This window comes from Manis javanica, chromosome 4 (genome assembly GCF_040802235.1).
Source record: "Manis javanica isolate MJ-LG chromosome 4, MJ_LKY, whole genome shotgun sequence".
NCBI classification, from domain to species: Eukaryota; Metazoa; Chordata; class Mammalia; order Pholidota; family Manidae; genus Manis; species Manis javanica.
Genome location: NC_133159.1, coordinates 63,655,528 through 63,681,876, shown reverse-complemented (window position 1 = coordinate 63,681,876; position 26,349 = coordinate 63,655,528). Strand labels below are relative to the sequence as shown.

The 26,349-nt window shown below is 37.1% G+C and overlaps 1 protein-coding gene across 5 annotated transcripts in view; it reads right to left on the bottom strand.

Annotated features, from left to right (window-relative positions):
- The window catches only part of ST6GALNAC3 (ST6 N-acetylgalactosaminide alpha-2,6-sialyltransferase 3), a 614,818-nt gene that overhangs the window by 250,376 nt on the left and 338,093 nt on the right, over positions 1–26,349 (bottom strand). The window lies entirely within an intron of this gene.

Genomic DNA, 26,349 nt, shown 5'->3' with positions numbered 1-26,349 from the left:
TTCACCTGAGTGACCTTGAACAACATCTTCAACAACCATAAACAACCTGAGCCTCAGTTTTTCCATCTATAAAATGGAAGGGTAATAACGCACACCTATGGGACTGTGGCAAGGATTAAGCTGGATGATGTACACTCAGGGGACTAGCACAGCCCCAAGAGTCCAACACCTGCTCACTGCTGTCATCACTCTGTCAGCATTCTGTCACCCTCTCAAAGCTGGTGGCAAGAGCTCCTGTGCAAAATGGAATCCTGAACTTGTAACCAGCACAGCACATGTCCAGGTTGAGGTGGAGACCATGGCCTGACGTCTTTAGGGAAGGGAGAAATGAAGTAAAGGCTCCAGCAAGAAGCACATTTACTTTGGAGATTCTGGCCCTGAAGTTTTAATACTGCTATCTGAAGTGTTCAGTTGTGTAATTTTAAATTTTCTGATGTTTTGGAAGCTTAAGGGCCCTGGGTATAGTTGCTTAGAGATGAAATGTAAACTAAGGTGCAATCAGCTATCAGACTCCAAGGTCTGCCATGGCCAACCACCAGGAGAGAGATTACTTAAACCTAAAGCACAGTTTATCAGAGTTGTGCTAAGATTCAAATGATAACTGATCACTGATCACTATGTGTTTTGCATAGTTAGTGTATTTTATGGACGGTGTGAACTACCAGCAGATATGACTTATAAAGAACAATTTTATAGGTGAGAAGAAAAAGCAAAGCTAGATTTAATAAGATAATGACCAGTCTTGACTGCCAGGATTAAATTTCCACACCTAGTTTTCCTAAGTTAGATATTTCTATGCTATGACCTTACTTCAATAAATAAGACACTCAAATACAATGATCACAAATATTACTCTAACTCCCCTGACTCAAAGCCCACAGAAGCCTAATCCAACCACTGTAAAATATGTTACCACTTCTTCTCTTACCCAGTCAACCAAAATGCTTAAAATTTTTGAATTTCTGAGTCTCCCACCTAAGTCATTTCATCTAAAAAAGAATTTAGCCACATTATCAGGCTAATGTTTCCATTGAGAATGATTTCAGCAGTGTGTAGAAGAAAAGTAAATGCTCTTTAAAAGACTCCATCTCTATGTATTAAATCAAATAAATGAAAGATAAGAGGATGCTGGTTCAGGTTATAATATTGTTACTACCGAGAGCAATTCCTAATACAAATGAAGAATAATGAAGTCAGGCCCATTTAGCAATTGTCTTTGATGGCAATGCCAACTCCTGGAAACCCACAGTGATGACACTTCAGATGCAATAGTGAGATTTTCTGTAGCACCTAATTTACTGGCTGGAATCAAAGTTCAGCTGATTCTTGGCAGACGGACCAGAGGACCAATGACAAAAGAAAAAGAAATGAGAGAGGGACTTCTTGGTCAACAGTGGATGAAGAACTTAGCAAAATTTATCCCTGAGGACTTTTCCAAGTTGTATGATTTCTAATGAAATGACTGACCACAAGCTTCCATTTTGTCTCAAGTTTTATGCTTAAGACATCATGGCATGAAGACAAATAACCCAATTAAAAAATGGGCAACATATTTGACATATCTCCCAAGAATAAATATAAATGGCCAAAAGCTTATGAAAGATGCTCGATCTCATTAGTCATTATGGAAATACAAACCAAAACCACAGTGAGATGCCACCTCACACAGACTAGGATGGCTATTAAAAAATAATGACAAGTGCTGGCAAGGATAGAGAGAAACTGGAACCCTCATGCATTGCTAGTAGGAACATAAAATACTGCAGGCACTATGGAAAACAATTTGCAAGTTCCTCAATATATAAAACACAGAATTATTGTATGACCCAGCAATTCCACTCATAGGTATGTACCCAAAAGAAATGAAAACCAGTTTTCAAACAAAGATTTTTACAAGATTGTACATAGCAGCACTATTCATAATAGCCAAAAGTTAGAAACAATTCAAATGAAATATCAACTGATGAACGGATAAACAAAATGTGATATATTCATACGATGGATTATTATTTAACTATAAAAAGGAATGAAGTACTGATACATGCTAAAACATGGATGAACCTTGAATGCATTATGCTAAGTGAAAGACACCAGACACAAAACTTCACAAATTGTATGATTTCACTTATATGAAATATCCAGATAAGCAAATTCATAGAGACAGAAAGCAGACTAGTAAGGGCCTGGGAAAAGGAGACTAGGGAGTAACCACTTAATGGGTATGGCTTTTCCTTTTAGATGATAAAAATAGTAGTGGAATGGCTAGACAATGCTGTAAATGTACTAAATGCCACTGAATTGTGCATTTTAAAATGGTTAAAATGGTAAATTTTATATAATGTGACACACACACACACACACACACACACACATATACACACATACACACACACACCAGCTCCAGAAGTTCCACATAGAATTGAAGGATGTCCTTAGGGGTAGCAACATATTTGACAGAAGTGTAAAGTCTTTGCCATCAAAAGTGAATTTGTTAAGCATAAACATGGTTTTCATTTGGATTAGCTATCTACTTAAGATGGCTAGTAATAAGGGACTGATGGAGATCAAATTACTGGAACCACCCCATTGTGTTACCAATGTTAAAACAACTCATAGAAATAGCCAGTTTTTCCTTTTTAAAATAATCAATATGGTATACTTGTAGTGGACGTACAGAGATTAAAACAGACTTTATGTATTCAACAGAGTTCATATTTTGTTACCGTATTTATTAAATGAGCACAGCCTATAATTTCTGCTGCCAATGCCACCACTTTTCTCCCTTGCATAATGGAAACACTGCTAATTTTCTTCTCCACCCCACTGGCAATTTTTATTGTTTTGTATAGCAACAGGGAGCTAGCATGTTTACATAGTTGTAATAAGCTACTCCTCTCAGCAGTCCACAATCAAGTCCCTTCTATCCCTGTATTTCTTTATTAGACAACAATGCCTTATTGTCCAAGGACACTATTTTAATTTGTTAGCCCATCTTGAATCTAAGTTTAAAAACAAGAAAATGGAAGGAACCATATTACTCAGAGCCGATAGCTTAGAGGTTGTTTCTGTACAACTTGAGCAGAGGTATGTGCACTCCCAGGGATATTTACTGACATGCTAGGAAGTATATAAATCCCAGAAATAATACAGTACATCTCCCTGAATTGTCAGTTTCACTCCATGATAAGGGATTTAAGAACATTACTTTTATATTAAAACAGATACATTATGGAGCAAGATGCAAGATCCACATGTATTTTTAAGATTATACAAGATGTAAAAAAGAAATTTCTCACTAGCTTTCAGACTGTGAAGGGGCAAGTTAATTCTCCTCAGCCTCTAGGAATATGTAGAAGCACTTTGTAAACCACAGACCATACAGACGGCAGCAGTGTTGCACTGCGTGTACTGGGAAACAATAAGCCACAGAGAAAAGTCACCATCTTGTTGTATATTTGTATTGTGCTTTTTAGTTAGTTCATAAAGTGTTTTTACATATTTAATTCATTCAATCCTTATGATGTCCCTGTGAGGTGGGCATTTATGGAGAAGGGTAGGAGGTTTTGGAAATTAAAGCAATTTTCATTTATAGGGTTAGTAATACTCAGACTAAGAATACAAGGTACCCTAAAAGGCAAAAACAAACAAACAAAAAATCTGGTTAAATCATGCAACTGCATTCTGTTCCCAGAGAGGAGGCAAAGAGTTCTTTTCTATATTAATTGAAATAAAGAAAGCAATGGGCACAATGGAAAGTGGGGTTGAAACCTTATAGCTAAAACCCCCAAACCTGTACATTGAATGGTGAGATCTTCAGCATCCTACCAACCAAGGTTACATAGCCAGGAGATTGGAGTGTTTCCTGGAGAAATCAAATGTCTCCCTAGAGTAAAACCTACATATACTAAATTAGGAGTCCTAATTAGAAAAACCAGCTCACCAAGTCCAAGCTAAGTGCACACCAAGCCCTCTACTGAGCACACAAGTTTCTGGAAGTCTATCTTTGCTTTATTCTTTAATATAAATCAGCAGCTAAAGAGTGAGGAAAGCTTCCAAAATAAAAGCCAAAAAAAAAGTCAAAACAAACAGAAATGAAAGGAAAAGACAAAAATAATACGCATGTCTGTGCAGGAAATGTGAGAAAATATAATGACATAATGTAAACGAGAAATGATATGGTATTCATAAGATAAGGACAGGTTGTTATGAAATAGAAGCAATCTGAAAATTCAAAAGAACTCTTGCAAATAAAAAAAAAACTAATAGCTATTAAAAACCTAATAATTGAAATATACATTTAAGGAACTCTTCCAAAAAGAATAAAAGAATCAAAAGATGAAAGTTGGGGAAAGAACAGAAAGTTAGAGAACAAATCCATATCTAATATAAAATTAACAGAACTTCCAAAAAAATAACTAAAAAAAAGATAAAAGGACATTATACATATATCAGAAAAATAATTCAAGAAAAATTTCCAGAGTGTAAGAACAAACTGGATTTTACACATTCAAACTTTTCAATTGAAAAGACCCACACTTAAGCATATCACATTGAAATATCATAATTTCAGAAATGAAGAAAAATTCTTAAAAGTTTCTAATGAGAAAAAATCAGGTCAGGCACAAAGGAGCAAAATAAAATCAAAATAATATCAGTCCTCCCAATAGAAAATGATGGGACAAAAGTTCCCCTCCAAAACTTTTAGGGGAAGGAATTCCCAGCTAAATTCTATACCTAACCAAACTATCAATCAATCAGCTATGAGGGTACAATAAAGACTCAATCATATGAAAATGCCAAAAGCTTATCTTTGTTATCCACCCTTTTTTCTTAGGAAACTTCTGAAAGACGTAACTCAACAAAATGAGGGTATTAACCAAGAAAGAGGAAAACAAGGACCCAGAAACTGGAAGTCCAACAAATATACTGGGGAATCTTATAGTGACAGCTATGCAAGAGGTCTGAGGACAGCTTGCCCAGATGTGGCAATATATTTGAACACTAGGGGAAAAGAACTGATGGGCACATGGCTGATATGATGGACTATTTAAAAAATTGTGCAAGTAAAAATACAAGGAAACTAATGCGACTTAGAAGAAAGTTCTCTAAGAAAAGAAACATAACCACAATATATTTCCTGGCTTTGCAATGACTAGTGCTTATGCAGTTTTAAACACTGAACATTTTCATTAACCAAATGTTATGATAATGCTATCCTGGAGGAAAAGATAAAGAATGTGTATGCAGACATGAGAGGAATAAGTTCTCAACTGCCATCACAGGAGTTTCATAGAAAATGTCTAAAATTGAGACTGCCCATTGAAGACTAACAAATCACTTGAAAAGACCCACATTTAAACATATATCACATTAAAATATCATAATTTCAGGATTATATGCATATGTATATGTCATCTCAAGGAAGAGAATTGATTGCTGCTAGAGGTAAGAATGTGGAGTGGGGAGCGTAGGTGGGCTGGTATCTGAAAACAGATTTTTTAAATATAGGTATGCATTATTTTCATTAAAAAATTAATTTAAAAAAGAACTCCATGTTGTCCAGTAATAGTGAATTAAAAGAAATTTTGATATACCTAATACACTAGGATGCTACACAGCCATCAGATACCACAAACAATCTGTTCCCAAAAGAAAGGATGTTCACGATATCTTATTAGGGGGAACATAAAAGCAGGTTACAACAGATATGGTATGATCCCATTTTTGTAAAACACACTCACAGTGTGTATATATACTGTGGCTACAAAATAAAACATAACTCCCAGTCCAGTCCAGTCTAATTTTGATACAATGTGTTTTTCAGTAAGATTCAGGGGTTCTCAAACTTAGCATGCATGAGAAGCACCTGGAGGGCTTGTTTCAACAAGGAAACTTTGGTCCCAGTGCCAAAGTTTCTGATTAACAGGTCTGGGGTGGACCCCAAAAATTCACTTGCTAAGATGTTCTCAGGAGCTGCTGCTGCCAGTCAGGGATGACACTGAACACCACCGAGATTGTTATATGCAGGGTCTTCTGACACACTTGGCCCAGCCTGGGCATAAGGGGAGGCTTTGCGGAGAAAACACTACCAAGTCACATCCTAAATGGTTCTCAGAGGTCTCTGAAGTTCTTACCAAAGTAGAAAACCCTTTTCAAATGCTGACAGACCTCAATGGAAATTTTGGATTTACCAGTGATAAGGTCATACACATTAACTACAAACCTCACATTTCTTTGCTTCGGACTGGAATTCTCTAGTCAGTACTAGTTACTTCAGAGAAATCAGCAGCTCTGCTTGGTGTTTTATATGCCTTTGATTAACAAAATGGAGAAATGAAGATACTTTTTCTTAAAAATTGTAGTAGGATGACCCAAATATCCTGTGGTAGGGATGACTGGGAGGGGCCTGAGTCTTTGTGCTGAGGGAGGAAGGGAGACTGGATTCAGTCTAACAAGCAGGGGATGTAAGGCTTCATCAGCTTGTTAAGAGACAGCCAGAACCACTTTCTGTTGGAACTCTGCTCAGTGTTAGAGGCTGCTGTTCATCTCCCTAGAAAAGAAGCAACATGGAAAGTGGAGAAGGACTAACACAAGCGACTCCCTGCCAGAGCTCAGACATTATCCTATACACTCGGAAGTCCCTGCCAGGAGAAGCCCATCCCCAGGTGTTTAGGATGGTAAGGACTCATCAGAAAACCAATCCCTGCTCATATGTGGGCCAGCTACTTTCCCCTCATTGATTTTTTTCACATTTTATGTTTTTCTCCTAAGAATGAAAATAAAGGAGACTTGTAATATAAAATTGAGACAGTATAAAATACATCCCATGAAGTCATTTACTGAGCATCGCCCAGGTTGAAGGCACTGAGCACTACCACAGAGAGAGAGGTGCCCAGTCTTCTTCCAGACAGTGTAAGTGCTTGCCCACGAGCAAGCAGTCACTGGGGAACACCACCACCCACACTCGAAATGCATAAGCAGAGACTGAACAACAAATTTCCTTTGATTTAGGAATTCACAGCTTGGGGTCTCATGGCTGGCTTCTGTTGCTCACTATGTGTGACCCTGGACAAGCCTCCTTTTCCTTATCTGCAATCAGAGACAGAAAGAACCTCTCTCCTTATTTTACAGGGTGGATGTAGAAATCCAGTGACACCAAAACCAAGAAAATACTCTGGAAAATAAAGGTCTTATACAAATGTATGGTCACGCTGTTGCCATTTTATCTGCCAGAGAGTTTCAAAATGGTTATTTTTTAAGATAAGAACAGCATAGGAAGCTGTTTATGAGCTGATTCTTGAAAATATCTCCAGTTTTATGATAGTGTTTCATGAACTTGCTGTCTTTAACTGGATCATGGGCCTAGCACAGTCAGTGGCCCAGAATTGGTAGTGAGTAAAAATTGTTAAATAAATGGGTAAACAAACATAGAATCTGTCTGGGAGAATTATGGAACATATTTCAAGCATACAGGGAATTTTCTTTTCTTTAGTCTCAGAAAAACGAATGGAGAAAGAATCATCTATTAAGACTTCATCTAACTCCAAGGGTCTATAATCTGATCCATTTTTAGAAAGAGGGATACTAAAGTGTTGCCGTGCTTGTAGAGGTTGCCACTGGTAGAGGAAATCTCTGGGTGTGTCTACAATGAAGCCCATAAGCAGACAAGCCTATCACAAATTAAAAGCTAACCCTCCTTCTCTAGAAGAGTGCCAACTTCTTTGCTTCTGATTCTGTGAGAAAGAAGTTAATTCCAGTTACCTAAAACAGTGGTCTCAAGTACTCTGATGAAAACTTGTATTAAGAAATAATTGGAAATACCATATTCTGCACTTCCACAGTTGTTAAATTTGCCAAATCACACCCATTATAGAGTCTTCTAGAGAGCAGGAGTAAACAGCATTTATGTGTAATATAATTCCCTTGCCATCTCTCTTGGTTAGAAAGCTGGTTTCTTTATACATAAAGCAAGATTGAAAGGCCTTACTTTCTATCATAATATCTTCATTTTCAATTCATTTTGTTTCAAGATTCACAAAATAATTTTTATGGAGCATCACACTGTGCTTTGAAAACCTGACAAGGCCAAGAAAACTAAACCACAGTTTCCCTCACACCCAGACAAAGCTATTCAACATAAAAGCAAAATCCTTTCTAGGGTAGGGATTCTTGGTCGGGGTAGGATAGGGAAGAGTAAAGATGGTTAGAGATTACAGAGGGCCATGAGTTCCCTGCCCTGGTTTACACTTCAAAGAACTCCTGCCTTGTCTCTGCAACAGAATCTTGTAGAAAGAGGCAGAGCTGAATGAAGTGATTGAGTCATTGCTCTTTAACGCCAAGTTGGATCACAAGGCCTTCACCTGTCCCAGGAACTGTTAGAAATCACAATGACAGGTCTGCCTCTGGCTTTGGTTTGGCCAAGACACTTGAATCTTATCATTAAAAATGTGCTGGAATAAAACCAAGTTAGTACTCTCAAGACTTTAGAAATAGAGGCTTCAAGGAAGAGAAATTTTGAGTAATCTTAATTGTGATATTACACATCAAAGCTCACAGAAGGAAGTTACAGGAAGCCAGTAACTTAAAGAGAAAAATGGAAAGATTTTAAACACACTAGGAGATCATTTTGTTCTTCCTCATCAGTCATGTGTAAAAAAAATGAAGGCTGAATTCCCCTAGAGTCTGAGGAAAGAGCAATAGTCAAGTTGTTTCCACTCAAATTTTTAGTCCAACATTCCACTAAAGAAATACGTATTTGGATAGGCAGTCAGGTTCTGTTGGTGGAAGTCAAAAGAGGGGTCCTAAAAGGGGCAGTCATGATGTCTGCTCAGTTGGGCCCCCTGCTGGGCATTATCAGAATAAAGCCAGACTGGGTTAACAGTCGGTGGGTTCTCATCAGATAACAGATGGAAAAACAGGCATCTGTTTTGAACTGAGCAAAAAAGAAGGACCTAATATTTTTTTACCTAGCCCATACCATGGCTCACTAAAGCCTGAAATGAGTTATATCACAACACAGATAGACTGCCTGTGGGATGTGTGTGGAGTAAAACAAATGTAGTCAATTCTGAACTGGGTCATGCTCATGAAAGCAAACAGTGAGGCAATATTCAAAAAAAAAAAGCAAAATCAGAAAAATCCCTTATTTTTGGTTATTGAATACTGTATTATTTAGGAGGTATCAGGTACCTTTGTGTTTGTGTTCTGCATGTAGAAATGTGAAAATTAGTGTATAGCTGCTAGATACACATCAACTGGTAGAGGAGACACTGGAGTAGGAGAAACCAATCAGCTTGGAATGGAATAGTTCTGTAGATAAGCTCCAGGTGGCAAATTTAGAGATAACTAATCTTTAGAACATCAAGGAATGGACAACAACTCATTTATGGAAGGGGTAACTACAAGTGATACTACTTCACGTAACCCAGTACACACAGTTAGAAGTCCCCAACCCCTGACTCTGAGGCTCTTCCCGCTCAGTCAGGCTACTTGTCCCAAGCACCTGCATTTCAGATCAGAGTGGACTGGAGAACATGAATGGTGTGACAAAAATCTCTAACTGATCAGTGCCAGACTGTCAAAAGACTGTTTAGAACAGTTTACATGCTTTGAAGATTGAGACTGACATCAGGGAAGCTTACCCTTCCAAGGAGCGTGTGTCTGTGGCTGGAGGAAGAACCATATTTAGTGAAAAATGATGGTATTTGTCTCAGTGTGGAACTGTTGGGCTTTCTGCAGTGCCTCCTGCTGATATTTTTTGGGTGCTCTCAGTATAGGACAGTTAAGGGTATGGGCTCTAGGATCAAATCTGAGTTTGAATCTCACCTTGAGCATATTTTTCCTCCCTGTTCCTTCTCCTGCTAGCTTACACAAGCAACATCATCTTCTGAGTCTCACTTTCCTTACCTATAAAATAAAGATAATAATTGTCCTTGCCCTATAGGATTATTGAGATGATCAAATGAGATAAAATATGTAATACATGGCCCAGGGCCCAGCATATAGTAAGGGTTCAACAAATATTTATTATCATTAAAGTAATAATTCTAGGTGTATACAACTTTGTTCAACCTTTGGGGTTGTCTTTTTAAGGCTCGGCATCTGTGTTGCTTTCTGTTTCTCTTTATACTCAGTAACTCCTGAAAAAAGTACCTCTTTTTATCTTATTTTCCCTGCCTAGCTACAACCAGACAGGGACTCTCGTGATAAAAAACAAGTTTATTTTAAATAGTGAGTCATAAAATTAATCAATTATAGTATGAGGCTATAATGTGTCCCTGGCTGGTTAGCAGGTAAAAATCTAAAACAGAATTTGATGAAGAACATTAAGATTTTATCAAATACAATTCTGTTTTTGAGAAAAGGGAAAGGATAGACCTGTAGTGGGTATTTGGCCCTTGGTATAGTCTCTGCTTTCAAATCCTGGTTCTTGCTGCCTCCCCCTGGACTGCATGCCCCATACTGGCCCCATCGTCTATAATTTGGGCAGCAGTAAAAACCACTTAGTAATCCTAACTCAACTCTTTGGCTACACCTTTTTTGCACAACATCATTTTTTTTTTTTGCCATAAAGCTCACTTTTTTGAAAATATAAACATCAGTCATAAATTCTTGATCTGGTATACAATGCTCTTTCTGATCTGGTGGCTAACTGCATTTCTAGGACATCTCCTCAATATTTTCCATTGAAAGAAAATTCTACTAACACTCTCAACTCCTCCAGCACACTTCACATTTTCATGAAACCCCCCTTAAAAAAAAAAACTCAGGCTGTTACTTCTGCCTGAGAAGCCCTTTCTCATTTTTCCTTTTAAAAATCAAGAATATCCTTTGTGAAACCAGTCATATTTATATTCTATTGAAACATAGTAGGTACCAGGGATCACTGTAAGCATTTACAACTTACAGAACTAATTCAACCTCCAGTAAGCCTATGATGTGGCTTATCATCTCTATTTACAGAACAGAAAAAGGAAGCATAGGATGTTAAGAATTGTGTCCAAAATCACACCGATGGCAAGTAGAAGCTATTTCTGATTAGTCAGAACTAATTCTGTCCTCTTTTCTAGTATAGGATCTGGTTTCCAGCATCATTTTGGTGCTCAGTACGGTCTGATGTGTTATAAGCTCTTTTTCTCATTTACCTCTCATTTATGGAAGGGATAACTACAAGTGATGCTACTTCACCTAACCCAGTACACACAGTTAGAAGTCCCCAACCCCTGACTCTGAGGCTCTTCCCACTCAGTCAGGCTACTTGCCCATGCACCTGCATTTCAGATCAGAGTGGACTGGAGAACATGAATGGCGTGACAAAAATCTCTAACTGATCAGTGCCAGACTGTCAAAAGACTGTTTAGAACAGTTTACATGCTTTGAAGATTGAGACTGACATCAGGGAAGCTTACCCTTCCAAGGAGCATGTGGGTACTCAATGTCCAGCACTATATTTTACATTTAGTTGGCACTTAACTAAAGGTTACTAACTGCATGTATATAAACAAGAAAAATACAGATACAAGCTCTACAGATTTCCCTGAACACCACGTATGCTATTGTATCTTAACTTGGTTGCAAAAATTCGTTTACCAACAACTAAACAGAAATACAAGTGGGTAGATGAGAGGGCATAAAGGATTTCAGAGATGGTATACTTTTGTAAAAGTGCATGCTTCATCCTAAAGCAATAACCAAATGCTTTACATACTCCTAAATTCTGAAGAGTTACTGAAGCATACAAAGAGAAATTGAAAACATAAAGTATAGCTTTTGAAAGCCCCAAACCTTTATAAACAAACTTTCTTTTTTCATTTCTATACATTAGGTTTTATTTTAAGTTACACATATTAGGGAGAGTTAAGAGTCTCTTGAAACAGCTTAGTTTAGTTTTGACAGTAACTCTTTTGCAAAGACCACCATTTCTCTAGGACTCACTCTCCCTTTGGCTGTCACAGGAAAACCAATGATATGTGACATTTCATACCCTCCCCAGACATCACTTATCTTGACAGTTTAGGTGAAGAGTTACTATGGGAGGATTACTATGGCAGAGTTACTATGTTGCTATGGGAAACCTTCAGATACTTCCAAAGATGACATCTCAGTACCACTTCAGCCTTCAATAAAGGTATGCAGCAGTGAGCAACTGGGTCCTTATTTCAAAGAAATAAAAATGAGCTGTGGGACATTAACTTCACTGTACCACCACTTTTCTGATTTCCCAGTTAATATTTATTGAGCATGGTGTTGCAGAACAGAAGGAATAAAGTTGTCCCTTGCTCTCACGAAAGCTCATATTCTAGCTGGGCAGGAAGACGTTTACTCCAAAAGCTACTCCACGGTAAAACATGGCCAGTAGCCACAAAGTTCAAGGGCCCAAGGAAAGAAGGAACAATTCTGCCTAGAGTGGGGAGGAGTCACCAAGGAAGGCTTACTTCTGAGCCTCAGGGAAGCATGGAATTTGGCCTGCTAGGAAGGGCTGGAGGAGGTAAGGTGGGGACTGGAATCACAGGTAGGATAAAAGCAACATTAGCTTAAAATATTGTTTTATTGGTGAATGGTCTGTTTAATGATATAAAAAGAGGAGAGAGAAAGGAAGGGAAAGAATACAAAGACTTGGTCCTACTTTATTTCAGTAAGAGGGAGGCTATAGCTGTGAATCTTATACAAGAATTTTGAGAAGGAGACAAACAGACATCTATAGTAATTTAATGATTTATTAGGAAGTCAGAATATGTTGTTTGCCAGTATCTCATTTAATGATGTCAGGATTATTTGAGGAAATACATATAAAAATATAAGGCCTTCCTAAACAGACCACAAACCATCAGCATTTGAAGAATTAGTACCCAGGCTTGGTTCAAAAATTGAGAAGATAAATCATCTTGGGTGAAAATAAATTCAGATTATGCTTTTGTCACACTTTGAATACTCAGGCATTTTTATTTTGAAATTATTTTTTAAAACTAATGCTTATTGAGAACCTTTAGTTATAAATTCTAAGAATTTATTCTAAGAAATTTAAAAAAATAAAAAAATGAAAAAATTTCCAGATGACACTATATAATCAACCTTATTAATTACATAAGGTCATATGCATTTTTTCTGTAATAAATAATTTGGCAAGTTTAAAAAGACCATATTGTACACTAAGAGTAAACCAATGATATATTTATCAGAGAACAAATTCACCTTGGAAAGCAGAAAAGCACATGTGATTGTGAGCACGGTAGAAAATCTTACTGAATGGGGCTGCCAAGAGGCAGTGACCTAACAGAACTACTAAAATTGAGAATCCTGGGCTTGATAGAAAGGGCTATGAATCAGTATCTTGAAAAGATGCCTGGAAAAGCTGGACCTAAGAAATCAACTTCCATTGATTGTCCTCTCTTCAATTAGGTGGGGGTTTCACTTTCTCATTTGGACTTGATTTTATGAAATATATTGCCTTTGTAGATATGAAAACTTAAGGAAAAAATCAAATGAATTAAGAAGGAACATTTGCTCATTTTGCAGTATTATATTTTCTACTGGTATGGGTATGCAAAGTCACAGAGGATTATGGGTAAAAGGAGTTTTAGGAACCTGTGTCGATACTAATAACATTAGGTCAGCCAAGTGCATGGCAAAGCTCACCCAGGCTGAACCTCCAGTCAGAGCAAATCTATTTCCCTTCACACCACTTGGGTTGAGGACTGGAGATAAAATTCCTACAATAGTGATGGTTCCATTTTTAAAAATGATGATGCCATAGCCAAAAGTTGTCTAAGTTTCAAAATGAGGACAATTTAAAAATGAACATAAAGATCTTCAAATATGGTGTATGTCATCCTAGACAAAAGTAACTCTGAATTGTGTGTAACATCTGTATGTTTCCATTCCATTATCTGTGTGTATATTTTGGAGTAATATTTTTCTCATGAAGTTATTGTAAGGATTAAATGAGATAATGTAAGAAAAATAATTGGCAAAGTACCTGGTACAAAGCCAAAAATTCATTAAATGCTTTTTTTAAAAAGGCCTTCCATTTATGTACTCCCTATATTTTTGGCTAAGGACTTATTTCCAATATTTAATGTATTAAATAACAGCTAATAAGCCAAAATTAGGTAAAACAGAAATGTTTACTCTGATTTCTTAAGAGTTACCTAGTCCTCATTAAATGAAAACACTGTAATTCAAGATACCTCATTAATAACATTGCTTAATTCCTTTTGAGAGAAAGTAAGATCCCCTTAGGCTTAAATTCATAACCCATAGCCTTCATGACCAGCAGTTTCTCAAATGCGATATTCTGAGGAACTTTCAGGTCCTGCAGGAATTACTGCCATCCTCAGTCAGCTGTCCTCTAATCTAGTATAGAACTCAGACTCATTTGATTATTAGTAGTCTGAACTTAAGTGGGTTTAGAAAATTGCATATTGACATAGAGAAAATTGATGCTTTTTGCAGTCAAATGCTTTAATGCAAAAAAATTGGGTTACAAATTTCACTCAAAGGAGTTTTAAAAAAGAGGAAAGTGATTGTAGTTTTCACTCCATATTGAGGAGCTTTAGAAAAGGGAGAAGCATAAGCAATAGGTCTGTTTTCAACTGCTATTCTCTATGATTAGTGGATATTTAATCATTAGTTGAAAATAATTTATCAGCACCCTTATAAATACATCAGAACTAATATTATCTTAAAGTTACACTGAATACTCATCTGAATTCTATGAAAGCTACTTTTTCAGAAGGGAAAAAAATATTAATTTTAGGGGAATTATAGTTAAGTATTTTTAGCATTGGCCAAATAACATTATTCAGGGAAAATATTACCAAGGCCTTAGCACAATGCATTTCATACTTTTAGATTTACTCATTTACTTACCCAGCATTCAGGACTATCTACGATCTACCATTCAAACACGGGATTGTCAAACCTCTGAAACTTCCTTTAACCTTTGTTCTATCAACTGAGTAAGAATGTTCCTTATTTCTGAAAGAAGAGATACTAGATTTTTCTCACCATTTGTTACAAGCATGTATTACATAAATTTGTCTTGCATCATATGTATATATTTATTTAATTACTTGTTTTTAAAATTAATTTTCCCCATATATATATAAGCTAATAATAATAATAAGTTATAATGCCTTTCATTCTATATATATTCTCCAGTTGTTTTTGGATTCATAGTCTTACTTGGTATTTTCAATCAACTCTTTGAAACATTTTTAATATCCCTAACCTCTGTATGACTTATTAACTCAGCTTTATATATTAGGAAAATGAGATATTAGGAGTGGTTAAGTGACTAAGAGACTACATATGAATTACCAATATATAAAGTGGCAATAAAAAGTTCCCTTCCAGTGACAGCTCATAATAATGCAGTTGTTTGCATGTATCTGCCATCACAGTGAATTCAATACAAAGACTATTTTGTTCATATAACAATAAAACAGTTTAATATAATTTTAACTTCTTTTTCTACTGTATCCTGTAAATAACTATCTTTTGTAAAATACCTTTTTTACAATCTTGCTTTGCATTTATTTGCTAACATGTCTGTATCACTCAGAAGAAGCACTTTAAGGAAGTTTCTATGTTACCCATTGTTGTAAAAATAAATGGAATGCTGATTTGTCATGTAATGTGAGTTGATTCCTTAGGACAGAAGCTTACATTTAGTTAACAGTAGTTAACAGATAGACCAAAGTGCTTAGAACATGACAGTTTATAGAAATACCTTGTCTAAATTCACATGTATTAATGAGTAGCAACAATTATATGGGCATATAAAAATGGGCCTGCCCTTTGGCCAAAGTCCATTACCCCTGTCTCTGATGCCTGCCACCTTAGTTTCTGGGGGACTTGTCGTGGTTCGCTCTTTGAGGTTGTGTCTGTACTGTACAGAGGAGTGATCAAGTAGCAACACTTGTCATGCAACTTAAATGAGCATGAAGTAATCAATAATAGCAATCAATAACAATGCTAAAATAAATGAGTGAATAAATAAAATAAAAAATTAAAAAGAAAACCTCTGTAATCACAATGTGATACCATCATAGTGAATAAGCCCTATCTCATCATATCCCTATCTGCTATCATCAGCAGCTTTCAAAATTATCAAATTGGACTAAGGATACTGATTTCATAAGCAGTTAGTGCTATTTCCCTGCATTTCTTCTATTCAGGAACAACTGGGAGCAAAATCTGGCCTCGGGATTCACTGGAAGTGACCCATGTGAAGTTTTGGAGGTGCCTGCTAACTGTGGGGTCACTTCCTCAGTCCCCGTGGACTGTGGAAGTCCATCTCCAGCCCAGCCAGCCACTGTAGTCACACTTGGTGGCGAAGACAGTCAAGGAAAAGGAGGTCTGATGGAGAGCTAGGAGCAAGACCCAAAGCCAAACACTTAAGATATTTTTCCCTGTCAAAATGGAGATAGTTGTATTGCTTTTTAACTATAAATATTTGTATATATGTATCATAAATCAATTTCAGAAAATACAGTTTATAGTCATGAAATACCATGCCTAAGTTCACATGTATTAATGAGTGGCAACAATTTTATGGGCATATAAAAATGGGCCAACTCTCTGGCCAAAGTTCATTACCTCTGTGTCTGATTCCTGCCACCTTAGTTTCTGGGTGAGCTGCCATATAATGAAGAAAGCAGAACTCATGCATAACCCCACCACGCACTCTGCTAACTATCCTTTCCGACTCAAATACATATTGCATACTCATATTACAAAACACAACAGAAAGGGAAACCTGGAATAAGTGAGGATAAAATCTTCTTTGCTCATATCTTTAAGAACAAAAAAAAAAAAAAAAGGAAAAATAAAATCAAAATAAGAACAAGAACAAAATAAGAACAAAATAATGACAAGCATGCCCAGAATCTAGAAGATACACAGGACAGAGAAAGTTTTCAAAGGCAGGAAGAAGTGATCAAATGAGCCTGTCTCAAAAAAAACATGGCACTGAAAAACATAAAGAGCAGACGCAAGAACTCTGAGGAAGAGCAAAGAAATACAGACGGAACAGAGTGAGCAGGTCCCGGGAGGAGAGAGAAGAGAGAGCACAAGAGGCAGAAAGCGAGTCAGAACGGCCACCAGAAGGAAAGCAACGGAAGAATGGAGGTGCTCCCCCACCCTACATTTCACCCTCAGAGACGACCTAAGTTTGTGAGCTGCTCAATTTCTTTGTTTTATTTTTGTTAAGAATAAAAATAGTTTAGGTGGTTCAAATGAACGAGGAAGACTTCCAGTTATACTCAAAATCCGTAACTCAAAAAAGGGTAAATCACTAAGCATCATAAAAGAGAAAAAGATCAGTGAAGGCAACTTAGCCATATCTTTCAGCCGAAATTTTTTCAGTGTATAAAACATTCTAAAAGGAAGTGAGCGTCTTACCCTATTCCCATGTACCATATCCGTGGCAGCTCTTCACACACAGGGGAGAATGCCGCATGCAAGAGATTTCTGGGAGAAACTGATTTGATAGAGAACTGGTGGGGGCAAGGGGTGCAAAGCAGAGAATCTGTGACATACTTGTCTCTATGAAATGAAGAGCTACACACACACATCAGGTGGATTTGGGTCTATCTAACTCCTGATTAAAAAAATAAAAATCATCAAATTTTGATGTTGGAGTTGTTGATCCATTTTTGGAGTGGAGAAAATAAAACCTTAAGACTGTGGGAGGTGACTTGCCAAAGCTTACCTACCTAGTTAGGTAGTGACATAGTTGAGGCACACATACTCAGGGTTCACTGCTTCTGTTCCTGGGGTTTGCCAAGTGTCATTAGCTGCTGATGAGCCAGCACCTGCTCTTTCAGAAACAAGATGACTTAGAGGCCCTTCTACCGTGAGCTGCCCTCAGCAGCAGATGGGGCTGCCAGGGCTGAGCCGGATCCCTGCATATCTGTCCTCTCCCATGAACTCCCAGCTGAAAGGATACTTCCCCAAGGAGGAGGTCTTTGATTCAGGGCAGAGGGGATTGCCCTTAATTCTGTCAAGGGGTTTTACAAGATTCCTATAAGAAAAAGGCTTAGAAAAATTTCCTTCTAAGTATGAAATCAGCTCCAGACAGATTCTAATAGTTGCAAGAAGTCTTTTGAGTACTGTCTCCGAGTGCTTACAAAATTGACATTCTCATCAACAAGTATTTGTTGAGGAAGTAATACACATCCCATAGCCTGCACAGAGAAATGTAAGACAGCCTTGAGGGGCTTCCAATCTTGCCAATCTCATTGGCCAGCCAGAACCATTCATAAAGCATAAGAAAGCCAAAGCAGCCTGGCAGAGTGCAAGATATGGGGCAGAAAAATAAATGCCCGAGGAATTCATAAGAGGGAGAGATAAACAGGGCTGCTAGAGAGCACCATGAAAGAGTTGAGCTGTGCCTGAACAGATTTATATGATAAGAATACCAAAGGAAGGGCATTTTAGCTGGGGAAATGGTCAGCAAAGATACAAAGCTCAGAGTGTGTTGGGGGATAATGAGCTGACTTGTTTGGGCTAGAGAGTATTTGTAAGCACTAGCTGGTGGCAAACTTGGAGAGAAGGTAGGGCAAAATTCTCAGAACAAGAATGCCAGATAAAAGACACTATAAGCAATGAGGGGGTCATCACAGACTGGCAAGTAGGTGAATGAAATGCAAAACTGATTTAGTCTGATTTAAATAATAAATTAGTTTGATTAGTCTGATAGAAGTACAAAATGTGGATTGAAGGGCAAGGATAGGAAACAGAGTATTCAGAGAAAATTTTAATAGTCTAGACATGAGATAACGAGAGCATTGAAATAAAAATAAAGCATTTAATCAAATAATCAATATTATGAAGCAAGAAATGGGGGACTTGGTAATGTAATCAGAGTTTGGTTTGGAAAGAAGAGTGAAGTTTTAGTCAGATTAAGTTTCACATAGAATAAGATGTCCAAGAGCTAATCTAGTTTAAGAGACCAATGTTCACAAGTGATATCAGAGATGGAGATAACCTGTAGCAGTGAGGGCTGACACTCAGCCACTAATGAGTGGATGTGTCCTCTTGGGGAGGAAACATTTCATTTGTGGTTAATATATAAAGGGAATAGAAGAAAAATAAAGACCAGTGCCGTGGCTTCTTGGAAGTAGAGTGGCAATTGAACGGTCTGCCAACTTCACTGAATTTCCTTGAAAAGTCTCTGCTTCCTGATGCTTCCTCATGACCAAAGACTGGTGACAGTGGCCAGGGGCTTAGAGGGAAGCCCAGAGTCCCTCATTCTAAGAATGAAACGTGAGCAGTGGGAGAGCCCGATGACTTGTCCAAGCCATCTCCCAACTCCATCTGGAGCACACACTGGTCACATAGTGAGGGCCCTTGTGCTATTTTCAATATGATCATGTAATGACATCTTTTTAAAGAAGAGAAAAATAAAAGCGAATGATTACCTAAATAACAATAAAATATCAGTAGAGGAAAAGTGGCACTAGTGTGGAATTGTTCTCTTGATATTATAAAATGGATGTAAAATAATTCATAATATAACTAATACTTACTAATGTTTACCATGTGTCAGGCCCTGGCTATGAAATTCGTAAATATTATTTAGTTTACTTTTAACAAAAGTGCAGAAGGTCAATACTATTACTTTCATTCTTACTTTACACAAAAGAAAGCTGAAACACACAGGGTTGACCTAGACCACACAGACAGGATGGGGGATAATCTATGTCCTCACAGCACCTACTCTCACCCAGCATTATAACCCAAATCTGGGTGAACATCCTTGAACTTGTAAATTTAGTATTACAAGTCTATTGTTTAAGATAAAACAAATGAATCAAGTACACACACACACACACACAAATTTACAGGAGGAAAAGGGCTAATGGGTGTTTTAACCATATCAACAATCAATCCAAGAAGCCTTTTTATAAAGCTAGTAAGAACTCAAGATTTCCAGTTCATTTAACAAAAAGACATTAAGTTACAGTTTCTGGTAGGACTGATGGTTACACTTCAAAACCACAATGGAGATGGACCTCCGCTTCACTAATGTCTCCACATACACTGTTTCAAGCAAAATATAGACCATTTACAGAAGTGCAGAAATGTTGTTAAATTTAATTAGATGCAATTGTCACACTTTCATTAGCTATTAACATTATGTAAAGATAAACTAATGCATAATGAGTTCTTTCATTGTCACATAATTGTAATTTTAATGATTACATTATGACCATTATAATACAGTGCATATTTTCAATTTTCCCATTAGTGGGAAATTATTTATAAGGTTTCCTATTACAATCTGTCCATAGAGACCATGTTATTAATGCTTTCATTTTCCTGTAATGATGACCAACCAGAGTGTTGAAATCAATATGATGGCCGTGGGGGGAGCTGTAAAGGAACGTAGAAAAAAACAACAAAACTACAACCATGAAGTCAGCTCATTCAACACATGCCTGAGGAAATTCCAAGATGGAAAAAAATATATATATTAATATTCTTCTAAGATGTTCTAGTTTATAAGGTTTTCTCAAGTGTATTTTCCCTCACTTTGCAGCCTTAAGTCTTCAACTCTTTCCTAGAAGAGTTTCCATGGTATGAGATATTCAATAGTCCCACCTTTGAAAAATGTCTTAAACAGCTTTCAACATTCAGAGAATTAAATGAATGTCCCACAAAACCATTTCTGGGAAATTTTTTTGAATTGTTCAATCTCCAAGTTGTATGTCAAGAAGTAAAATGCTGATGAACTACATCTTCATCCCCAAAGATGATGAAGAGTGGGGGACATTTATTAGAGCAAAGGCAAAGGATGATGTGACTGGATGATGATTATATGGCAATTGATTATAGGTCCTGGAAACTGATAACCAATAGCAATAGAAATAACATCTAATAACCAGGTTTTGCTGTTGCTCATTATCTCTGAGAACTCACAAATGTCCTCATTATTCTTTTTGTGAAACCTGAGACTACCTGGTGGATTTGGAGAGATGTCAAGGGTATGAGAAGAGATTTACAAAATGTGGCCCAAAAACCCTGGCCCATGCTGGTTGTGTTACTTGGTCTTCAAGGCCTCATATGGAGGCATCACAGCGGGCTCCTCAGGGCTTCCTATAGCCCTGTGAAACCACATGTCTCTCCTAACTACACTAGGGCTGTGCCAGATTCCTACGTAATCCCTGGCACTTGCATTCTGCAAAGTTTGTGGAAGAAATAAATAAGCTAGTTAGATTTAAATCCAAAATTTCGAAGTAGCTCATAGCTTATATTATGTAAAGTGATAGTAAAACTAAACAGATTCCAGCATGGCCCAGAGTTCCTCCCCGAGAAATGCTGTTGGGCAAAGTGTTCAGCAAATATGTATTCATATAGTTTGCCGATAAGATGTGAATGTTTTGTTTTACCATTCAAATGTAGGAGAATCAAGAATCCTGACACATAACAGATGACAGGTTCTCAGACACTGGTTTGTGTAAGGCACACCTGGGAAAGTGATTAAAATGCAGAGCCCTGGGCTCCATTACCAGAGATTATGAATCCTTAGGGCTGAAAGGCTATATTTTTATTAAGACCCTCCAGAAGATTCTAAGACAAATGGACCATGGACTATATTTGAGAAACACTGCAAATGATGCTCAGTTCAATGGTGAGAAAGCCACATGGACCAGTTAACAAGGCACTAATCTAGTATTCAGAAGACCCTGTGATTGAAGTTTCACTACAATAAGAGGCATGATACTAAAACTATGCTGGTCTTCGGTTACCTCACCTATGTGATGTGTTTTACCTTGGTTTGGAGTTTCTTTATTGAGATCTCTGTGGAAGGGGATCATGAAGTTGGCAGTAAAGACCCTTGAATTACATATACAATTTCAAAAAGTCAAATAAAAAATCATTATCCAATACAAAGTCTTATTGACACATCCACTTCATGGTTTTTGCCTGGAACTCTATCACCTCTGGTTATCAGAACTTCTGATGGCATTTACATTGGTCTCAGATGGAGAAATGAAAAATTATTTAACAAATACAGTTTTTTTGTAGACCCCATCTTTCAAAGTATAAAACCTGCAGTGCTAAAATCAAACAAAGAATACTGGTATGAGAAATGTTGAGACACAGTGGGATAGAGATTTCTAAGTTCCTGTCCAACACTACGAGTTTTTGGCCAATATTGCTTCTTAAGTTAAAGAAACTAACAATTCCAAACAGATTCCCATCACCCACTCAATAACTGGGTGAAGAATGTCACCTCTGTGCCCAGCGCTATTTGAGGGGGAGATACAGAACTGGGTAAAATGCAGTTCTGCTCTCATGATGCTTACAATTTAGTGGGAGAAAGACGGACAAGAGCAAACACATTATGTATCAGGCCATGATGCCTGACAGCAGGTAAAATAGAGTTTGGTAAGCAGGTTGGGGGAAGGGGCAGACGGAGGGTGTTGTCAAGGAAGGGCTCTCTGGTAAGGCAACATCTGAATCAAGACTGAAAGGAAGTGAGGGAGAAAAATCATAAAAGTCTCTGGGAGGATTCCAGACATACTGATTTATAGAATATATGCTTTTCAAAATAAGAAGATGATTCATCTTCTATATTATCATAAGCCTTATTTAAGCTATCATATTTATGAGCTCATGTTCTGGCAGACTCCAAGCTTGTAGAAAAGCACATGGTCATGATTTCTTAATAGAGCTTGCAGAGAGCACAGGTGAAATCTCTGATTATCTGACAATGAGGTAAATCCTGGACTTTGGCACAATACTTAGTTTTGCTGCTTAAAGAACACATCTTGGTTTGTTGCACATCCTTGTGGTCAACATTATTTTTAGCTCACTCAGATTTGTTTGGTGTTTGCAGGGTTTCTCAGTTACTTTCATTTCCTACCTACTGACAGCCTGATGAGCGTGATTTATAAATATTAAAAATGAAGTGGTGAGATCGGATGCAAAGAACCTGCCAACACATGCCAGGGCTCCCACTAAAACTAGAGAATATGTTTCAAGTTTCAGTTCCCCATGTCCAGGACAATGTCTGACACCTAGTTAGCTCTGGGGGAATGTGTGCTCAAAGAAGGGAAGAAATGTTTGTAAGAGACTTGGATAATGCTACATGCTCTGCTGCCTATCTCAAACCAAAATAAAAACTCTGCCTAAACAGAATAGCTTGGTGTGAGTGTAAAGTGGGTGAGGGCGTGTGGGTACATGTTAGTACACAGGATGTTTTCTCTCCTTTATGAGAAAGCATGGCAGCTGCTCGTTAAGCTCCTAATAGAGGAAGCTGCTAGTTTTACATCTTGAAAGCCCCTATTTGCATAGACCCTCTATAGAGGACAGACTAGAAACAGAAACAGTATATGATCAACAAATCTCACTTGTGCTAAAAAGTTCTGCCTGTGGTTTGTGATTTTTGGAAATACGGGTGTGCTGACAACAAAATTAACTTCTCCAAAGAAGTGAGAACTGCCTACTCTCATCATCCCTCTCAGTATAATTTACATGACTTGAGGAAATTAGACTGTTATTTTCATCGGGGTGATCTGCAAAATCATAAAATGATGTGTATTTTGGGAATGTCTAATTAACTCTCGTTAGCTCCACTGAGGTTTCAGCTACTAATATAAGCATTGCAAATATCATGGAGGTGTTCACATCTAGTTTTAGTAACTACAAAGAGACACTGCAAGGACCTGAAAGAAAAATCCCTCTAGAAATCAGGCAATAGTAGAGGATTCAAATCAAATGGTGAGCCTATGGAATAAAATCTGATATACACTGATTTGTCAAAACTTGCCTTGCAGAAAATAGCAAGAAATACTTTTATAGTTGAAGTCAATATTAATAATCAAAACAGCAGAATTACATATACACACAAAGTCCATCCTTATTCACAATTTTTATCACAAACATTAATTAATATTGATCAAGCTGTTTGCCACAAAAGTTTGCTGTAACAGATAATCAGCATCTGAAGTGAGTGTCATGTTGCATAGACGATTGCCAGCACCTGTGTCATACTTGTAAATAATGGGCTACTCCTATTGAGCACCATCTGCTTTATATAGAAAAATGTTCATCTTAATTAAGAAATTCTTATTATTATTTAATATTTACCGAACACCCACAATGTGCTTGGCAGCAAAAAACCAGAAACATGCTCTCTGCTCACCAAGAATCCACCTGCTAAGGAAAATATGATAAACCAGTTATGCAGTCATTTCTGTTCTTAACATATTTTATGTAACTCTTTCCAGGTGACAGAGTTGCCACTGGTTCAATCTTTGGAAGGGTCTTCTCTTATAATCTCTTATAATTAAGATGGGATGGTGAGCTATCAGATGAGTTATGAATTAAGTTAAGATGAAGAGGAGATAAAGGACAAATTAATTATAATTGCCAGAAAATCTAAGTGAAATTTGCTCCATTGGTAGAAGAAAATTTAATGCACTCCTAAGTACACCCCATTCGTTAAAGACTGCATAACATATTAGAAATACAGACTACATATTGGAAATCACCTTGAAATAACAAACATTCTTTGTTTTGCATTTCCCTTCAGAGCTTCTTCACCTCTTCAATGATACAATTCTGCTATGGGATACTCATTTCATCACAAACATAATAACTCTTAGTTATGATTTAATGGCAAAATATCTGCTATCAGCTAGAAAAATTAACACAGATTGACAACCTCTCCCAGAGCCTCCAACTCTATCTCCTTCTCTCTTTCCCACTCTCCCATCAACAGATTCAAGAAAATCTGATATGCTCAGTATTGCGACTGTATAGAGAAGCATTATTGTAGAGAACATACAAACTACTCACATCAGGAAACTGTTAGATCTATGCCTATAATAGTGCCTTTGAATGAATTACCTCAGAATAATTTTAATTCTCTTTAATGAAAGTTATAAACTAAAAAATTGTTTTTGCTTCAATAATTTAGTATCTCAGGTATGTTGTGTTTTTTTTTCAGATTCTCAATTTTAACTATTTCTCCACTTCACATGGGAAAATGTTCCCCTCCTACCTTGCCAACGTCTCACTGTTTAAGGTTTTGTTTCATTTTGTTTTCTTAATACTTTCCTTTAAATTATTTGCTTTCCTCATTCTGCCTTCTTCAGATGGCATACATACAATGAATGAAAAAGAAGGCAATGATTTTGGTCATAATGTTACTTTCTTATCCTCCAGTTTTATTGTTTTTCTCAAATAAGCAATGCCAATTGCCCCAGTTATCCATTTGGAACATGGTGACTCAGAGAATGGAATTTTATCCAGCATCTTAATTTTATGGATATACTTCCTAGATAACCACCTACCCCAGATAAATCAGGCAAAAGAGAAACTGTTTATCAGTAGAGGTAATACTTGACGATGGCAGTTGTCAGACAGTGCCAATGTGAACTTTAAGTGAATATAATTTTAAAGTAATACAGGACAGAGGGATAATGAGTAGCTCATATATTGTTAGGGTAATTAATACCTAATGAGCAAAATTGTAAAGCAAATAGTACGTTGAGCATACACCCAAATGTTGATTCTGGACTCACAGACAGAGAATAGAATGATATGTCTCTCTGTCTAGAATGATGAAGCATCACTTCCTCATAAGCTAAGGAGTAGCACCATCTGGCATGATTACAGGGGAACAAGAGCTTAAGAAAGTGAAGACTAAAATGAAAGAGCTGTATTAGGATTCTCTCAGGAGGTTAAAAACTTCTCACCATTAAAAATATCACCATAAAAATAACTTGTGATGCTCATATAACACTATACCAATAGTACAAAGATGATAGGACCAAATGTTTTCAAAATAATAGAATATGATTACTGAGACCTCAGAATCTTTCTCTAACACAGTGGTTCTCAAAGTTTGGTCCCAGGACCAGTGGCAACAGCATATTGCCTGGGAACTCATAGGAAATGCAAACTCCAGGGCTTTGCCCAGAACAAACTTTCCAGAAATTCTCAGGACAGGCCCAGAAATCTGAGTTTTAACCAGCTCTCCAGTTGATTCTGATGTAGGCTCACTCTGGGAATCCATTGCTCTACCAAATCAAATAAGAGTCAGAGATTTTTGCTGTTTCTGTTGAATCCCAAAAAGTCAGCTAATTGGGTCAATTCTATTTTAACAATTGGCCCATATGCTAAAGAATAAAAATCAGGCAGACCAATTCCTTGAGTGGCATGATCTCTTTTGAGTAAGAGAGCTGCCATCCTAGTGTCCTTTTGCAGAACAAATGGCCTTCAACTTCTACCTTAATAATACAGTTTCTAATCTTATGTATTTTCTTTTTAAGCTACTTTCATAGACGCCCTGAGACAAGTTCTGCAAGTTTGCCTGAATCCTTTATTTAT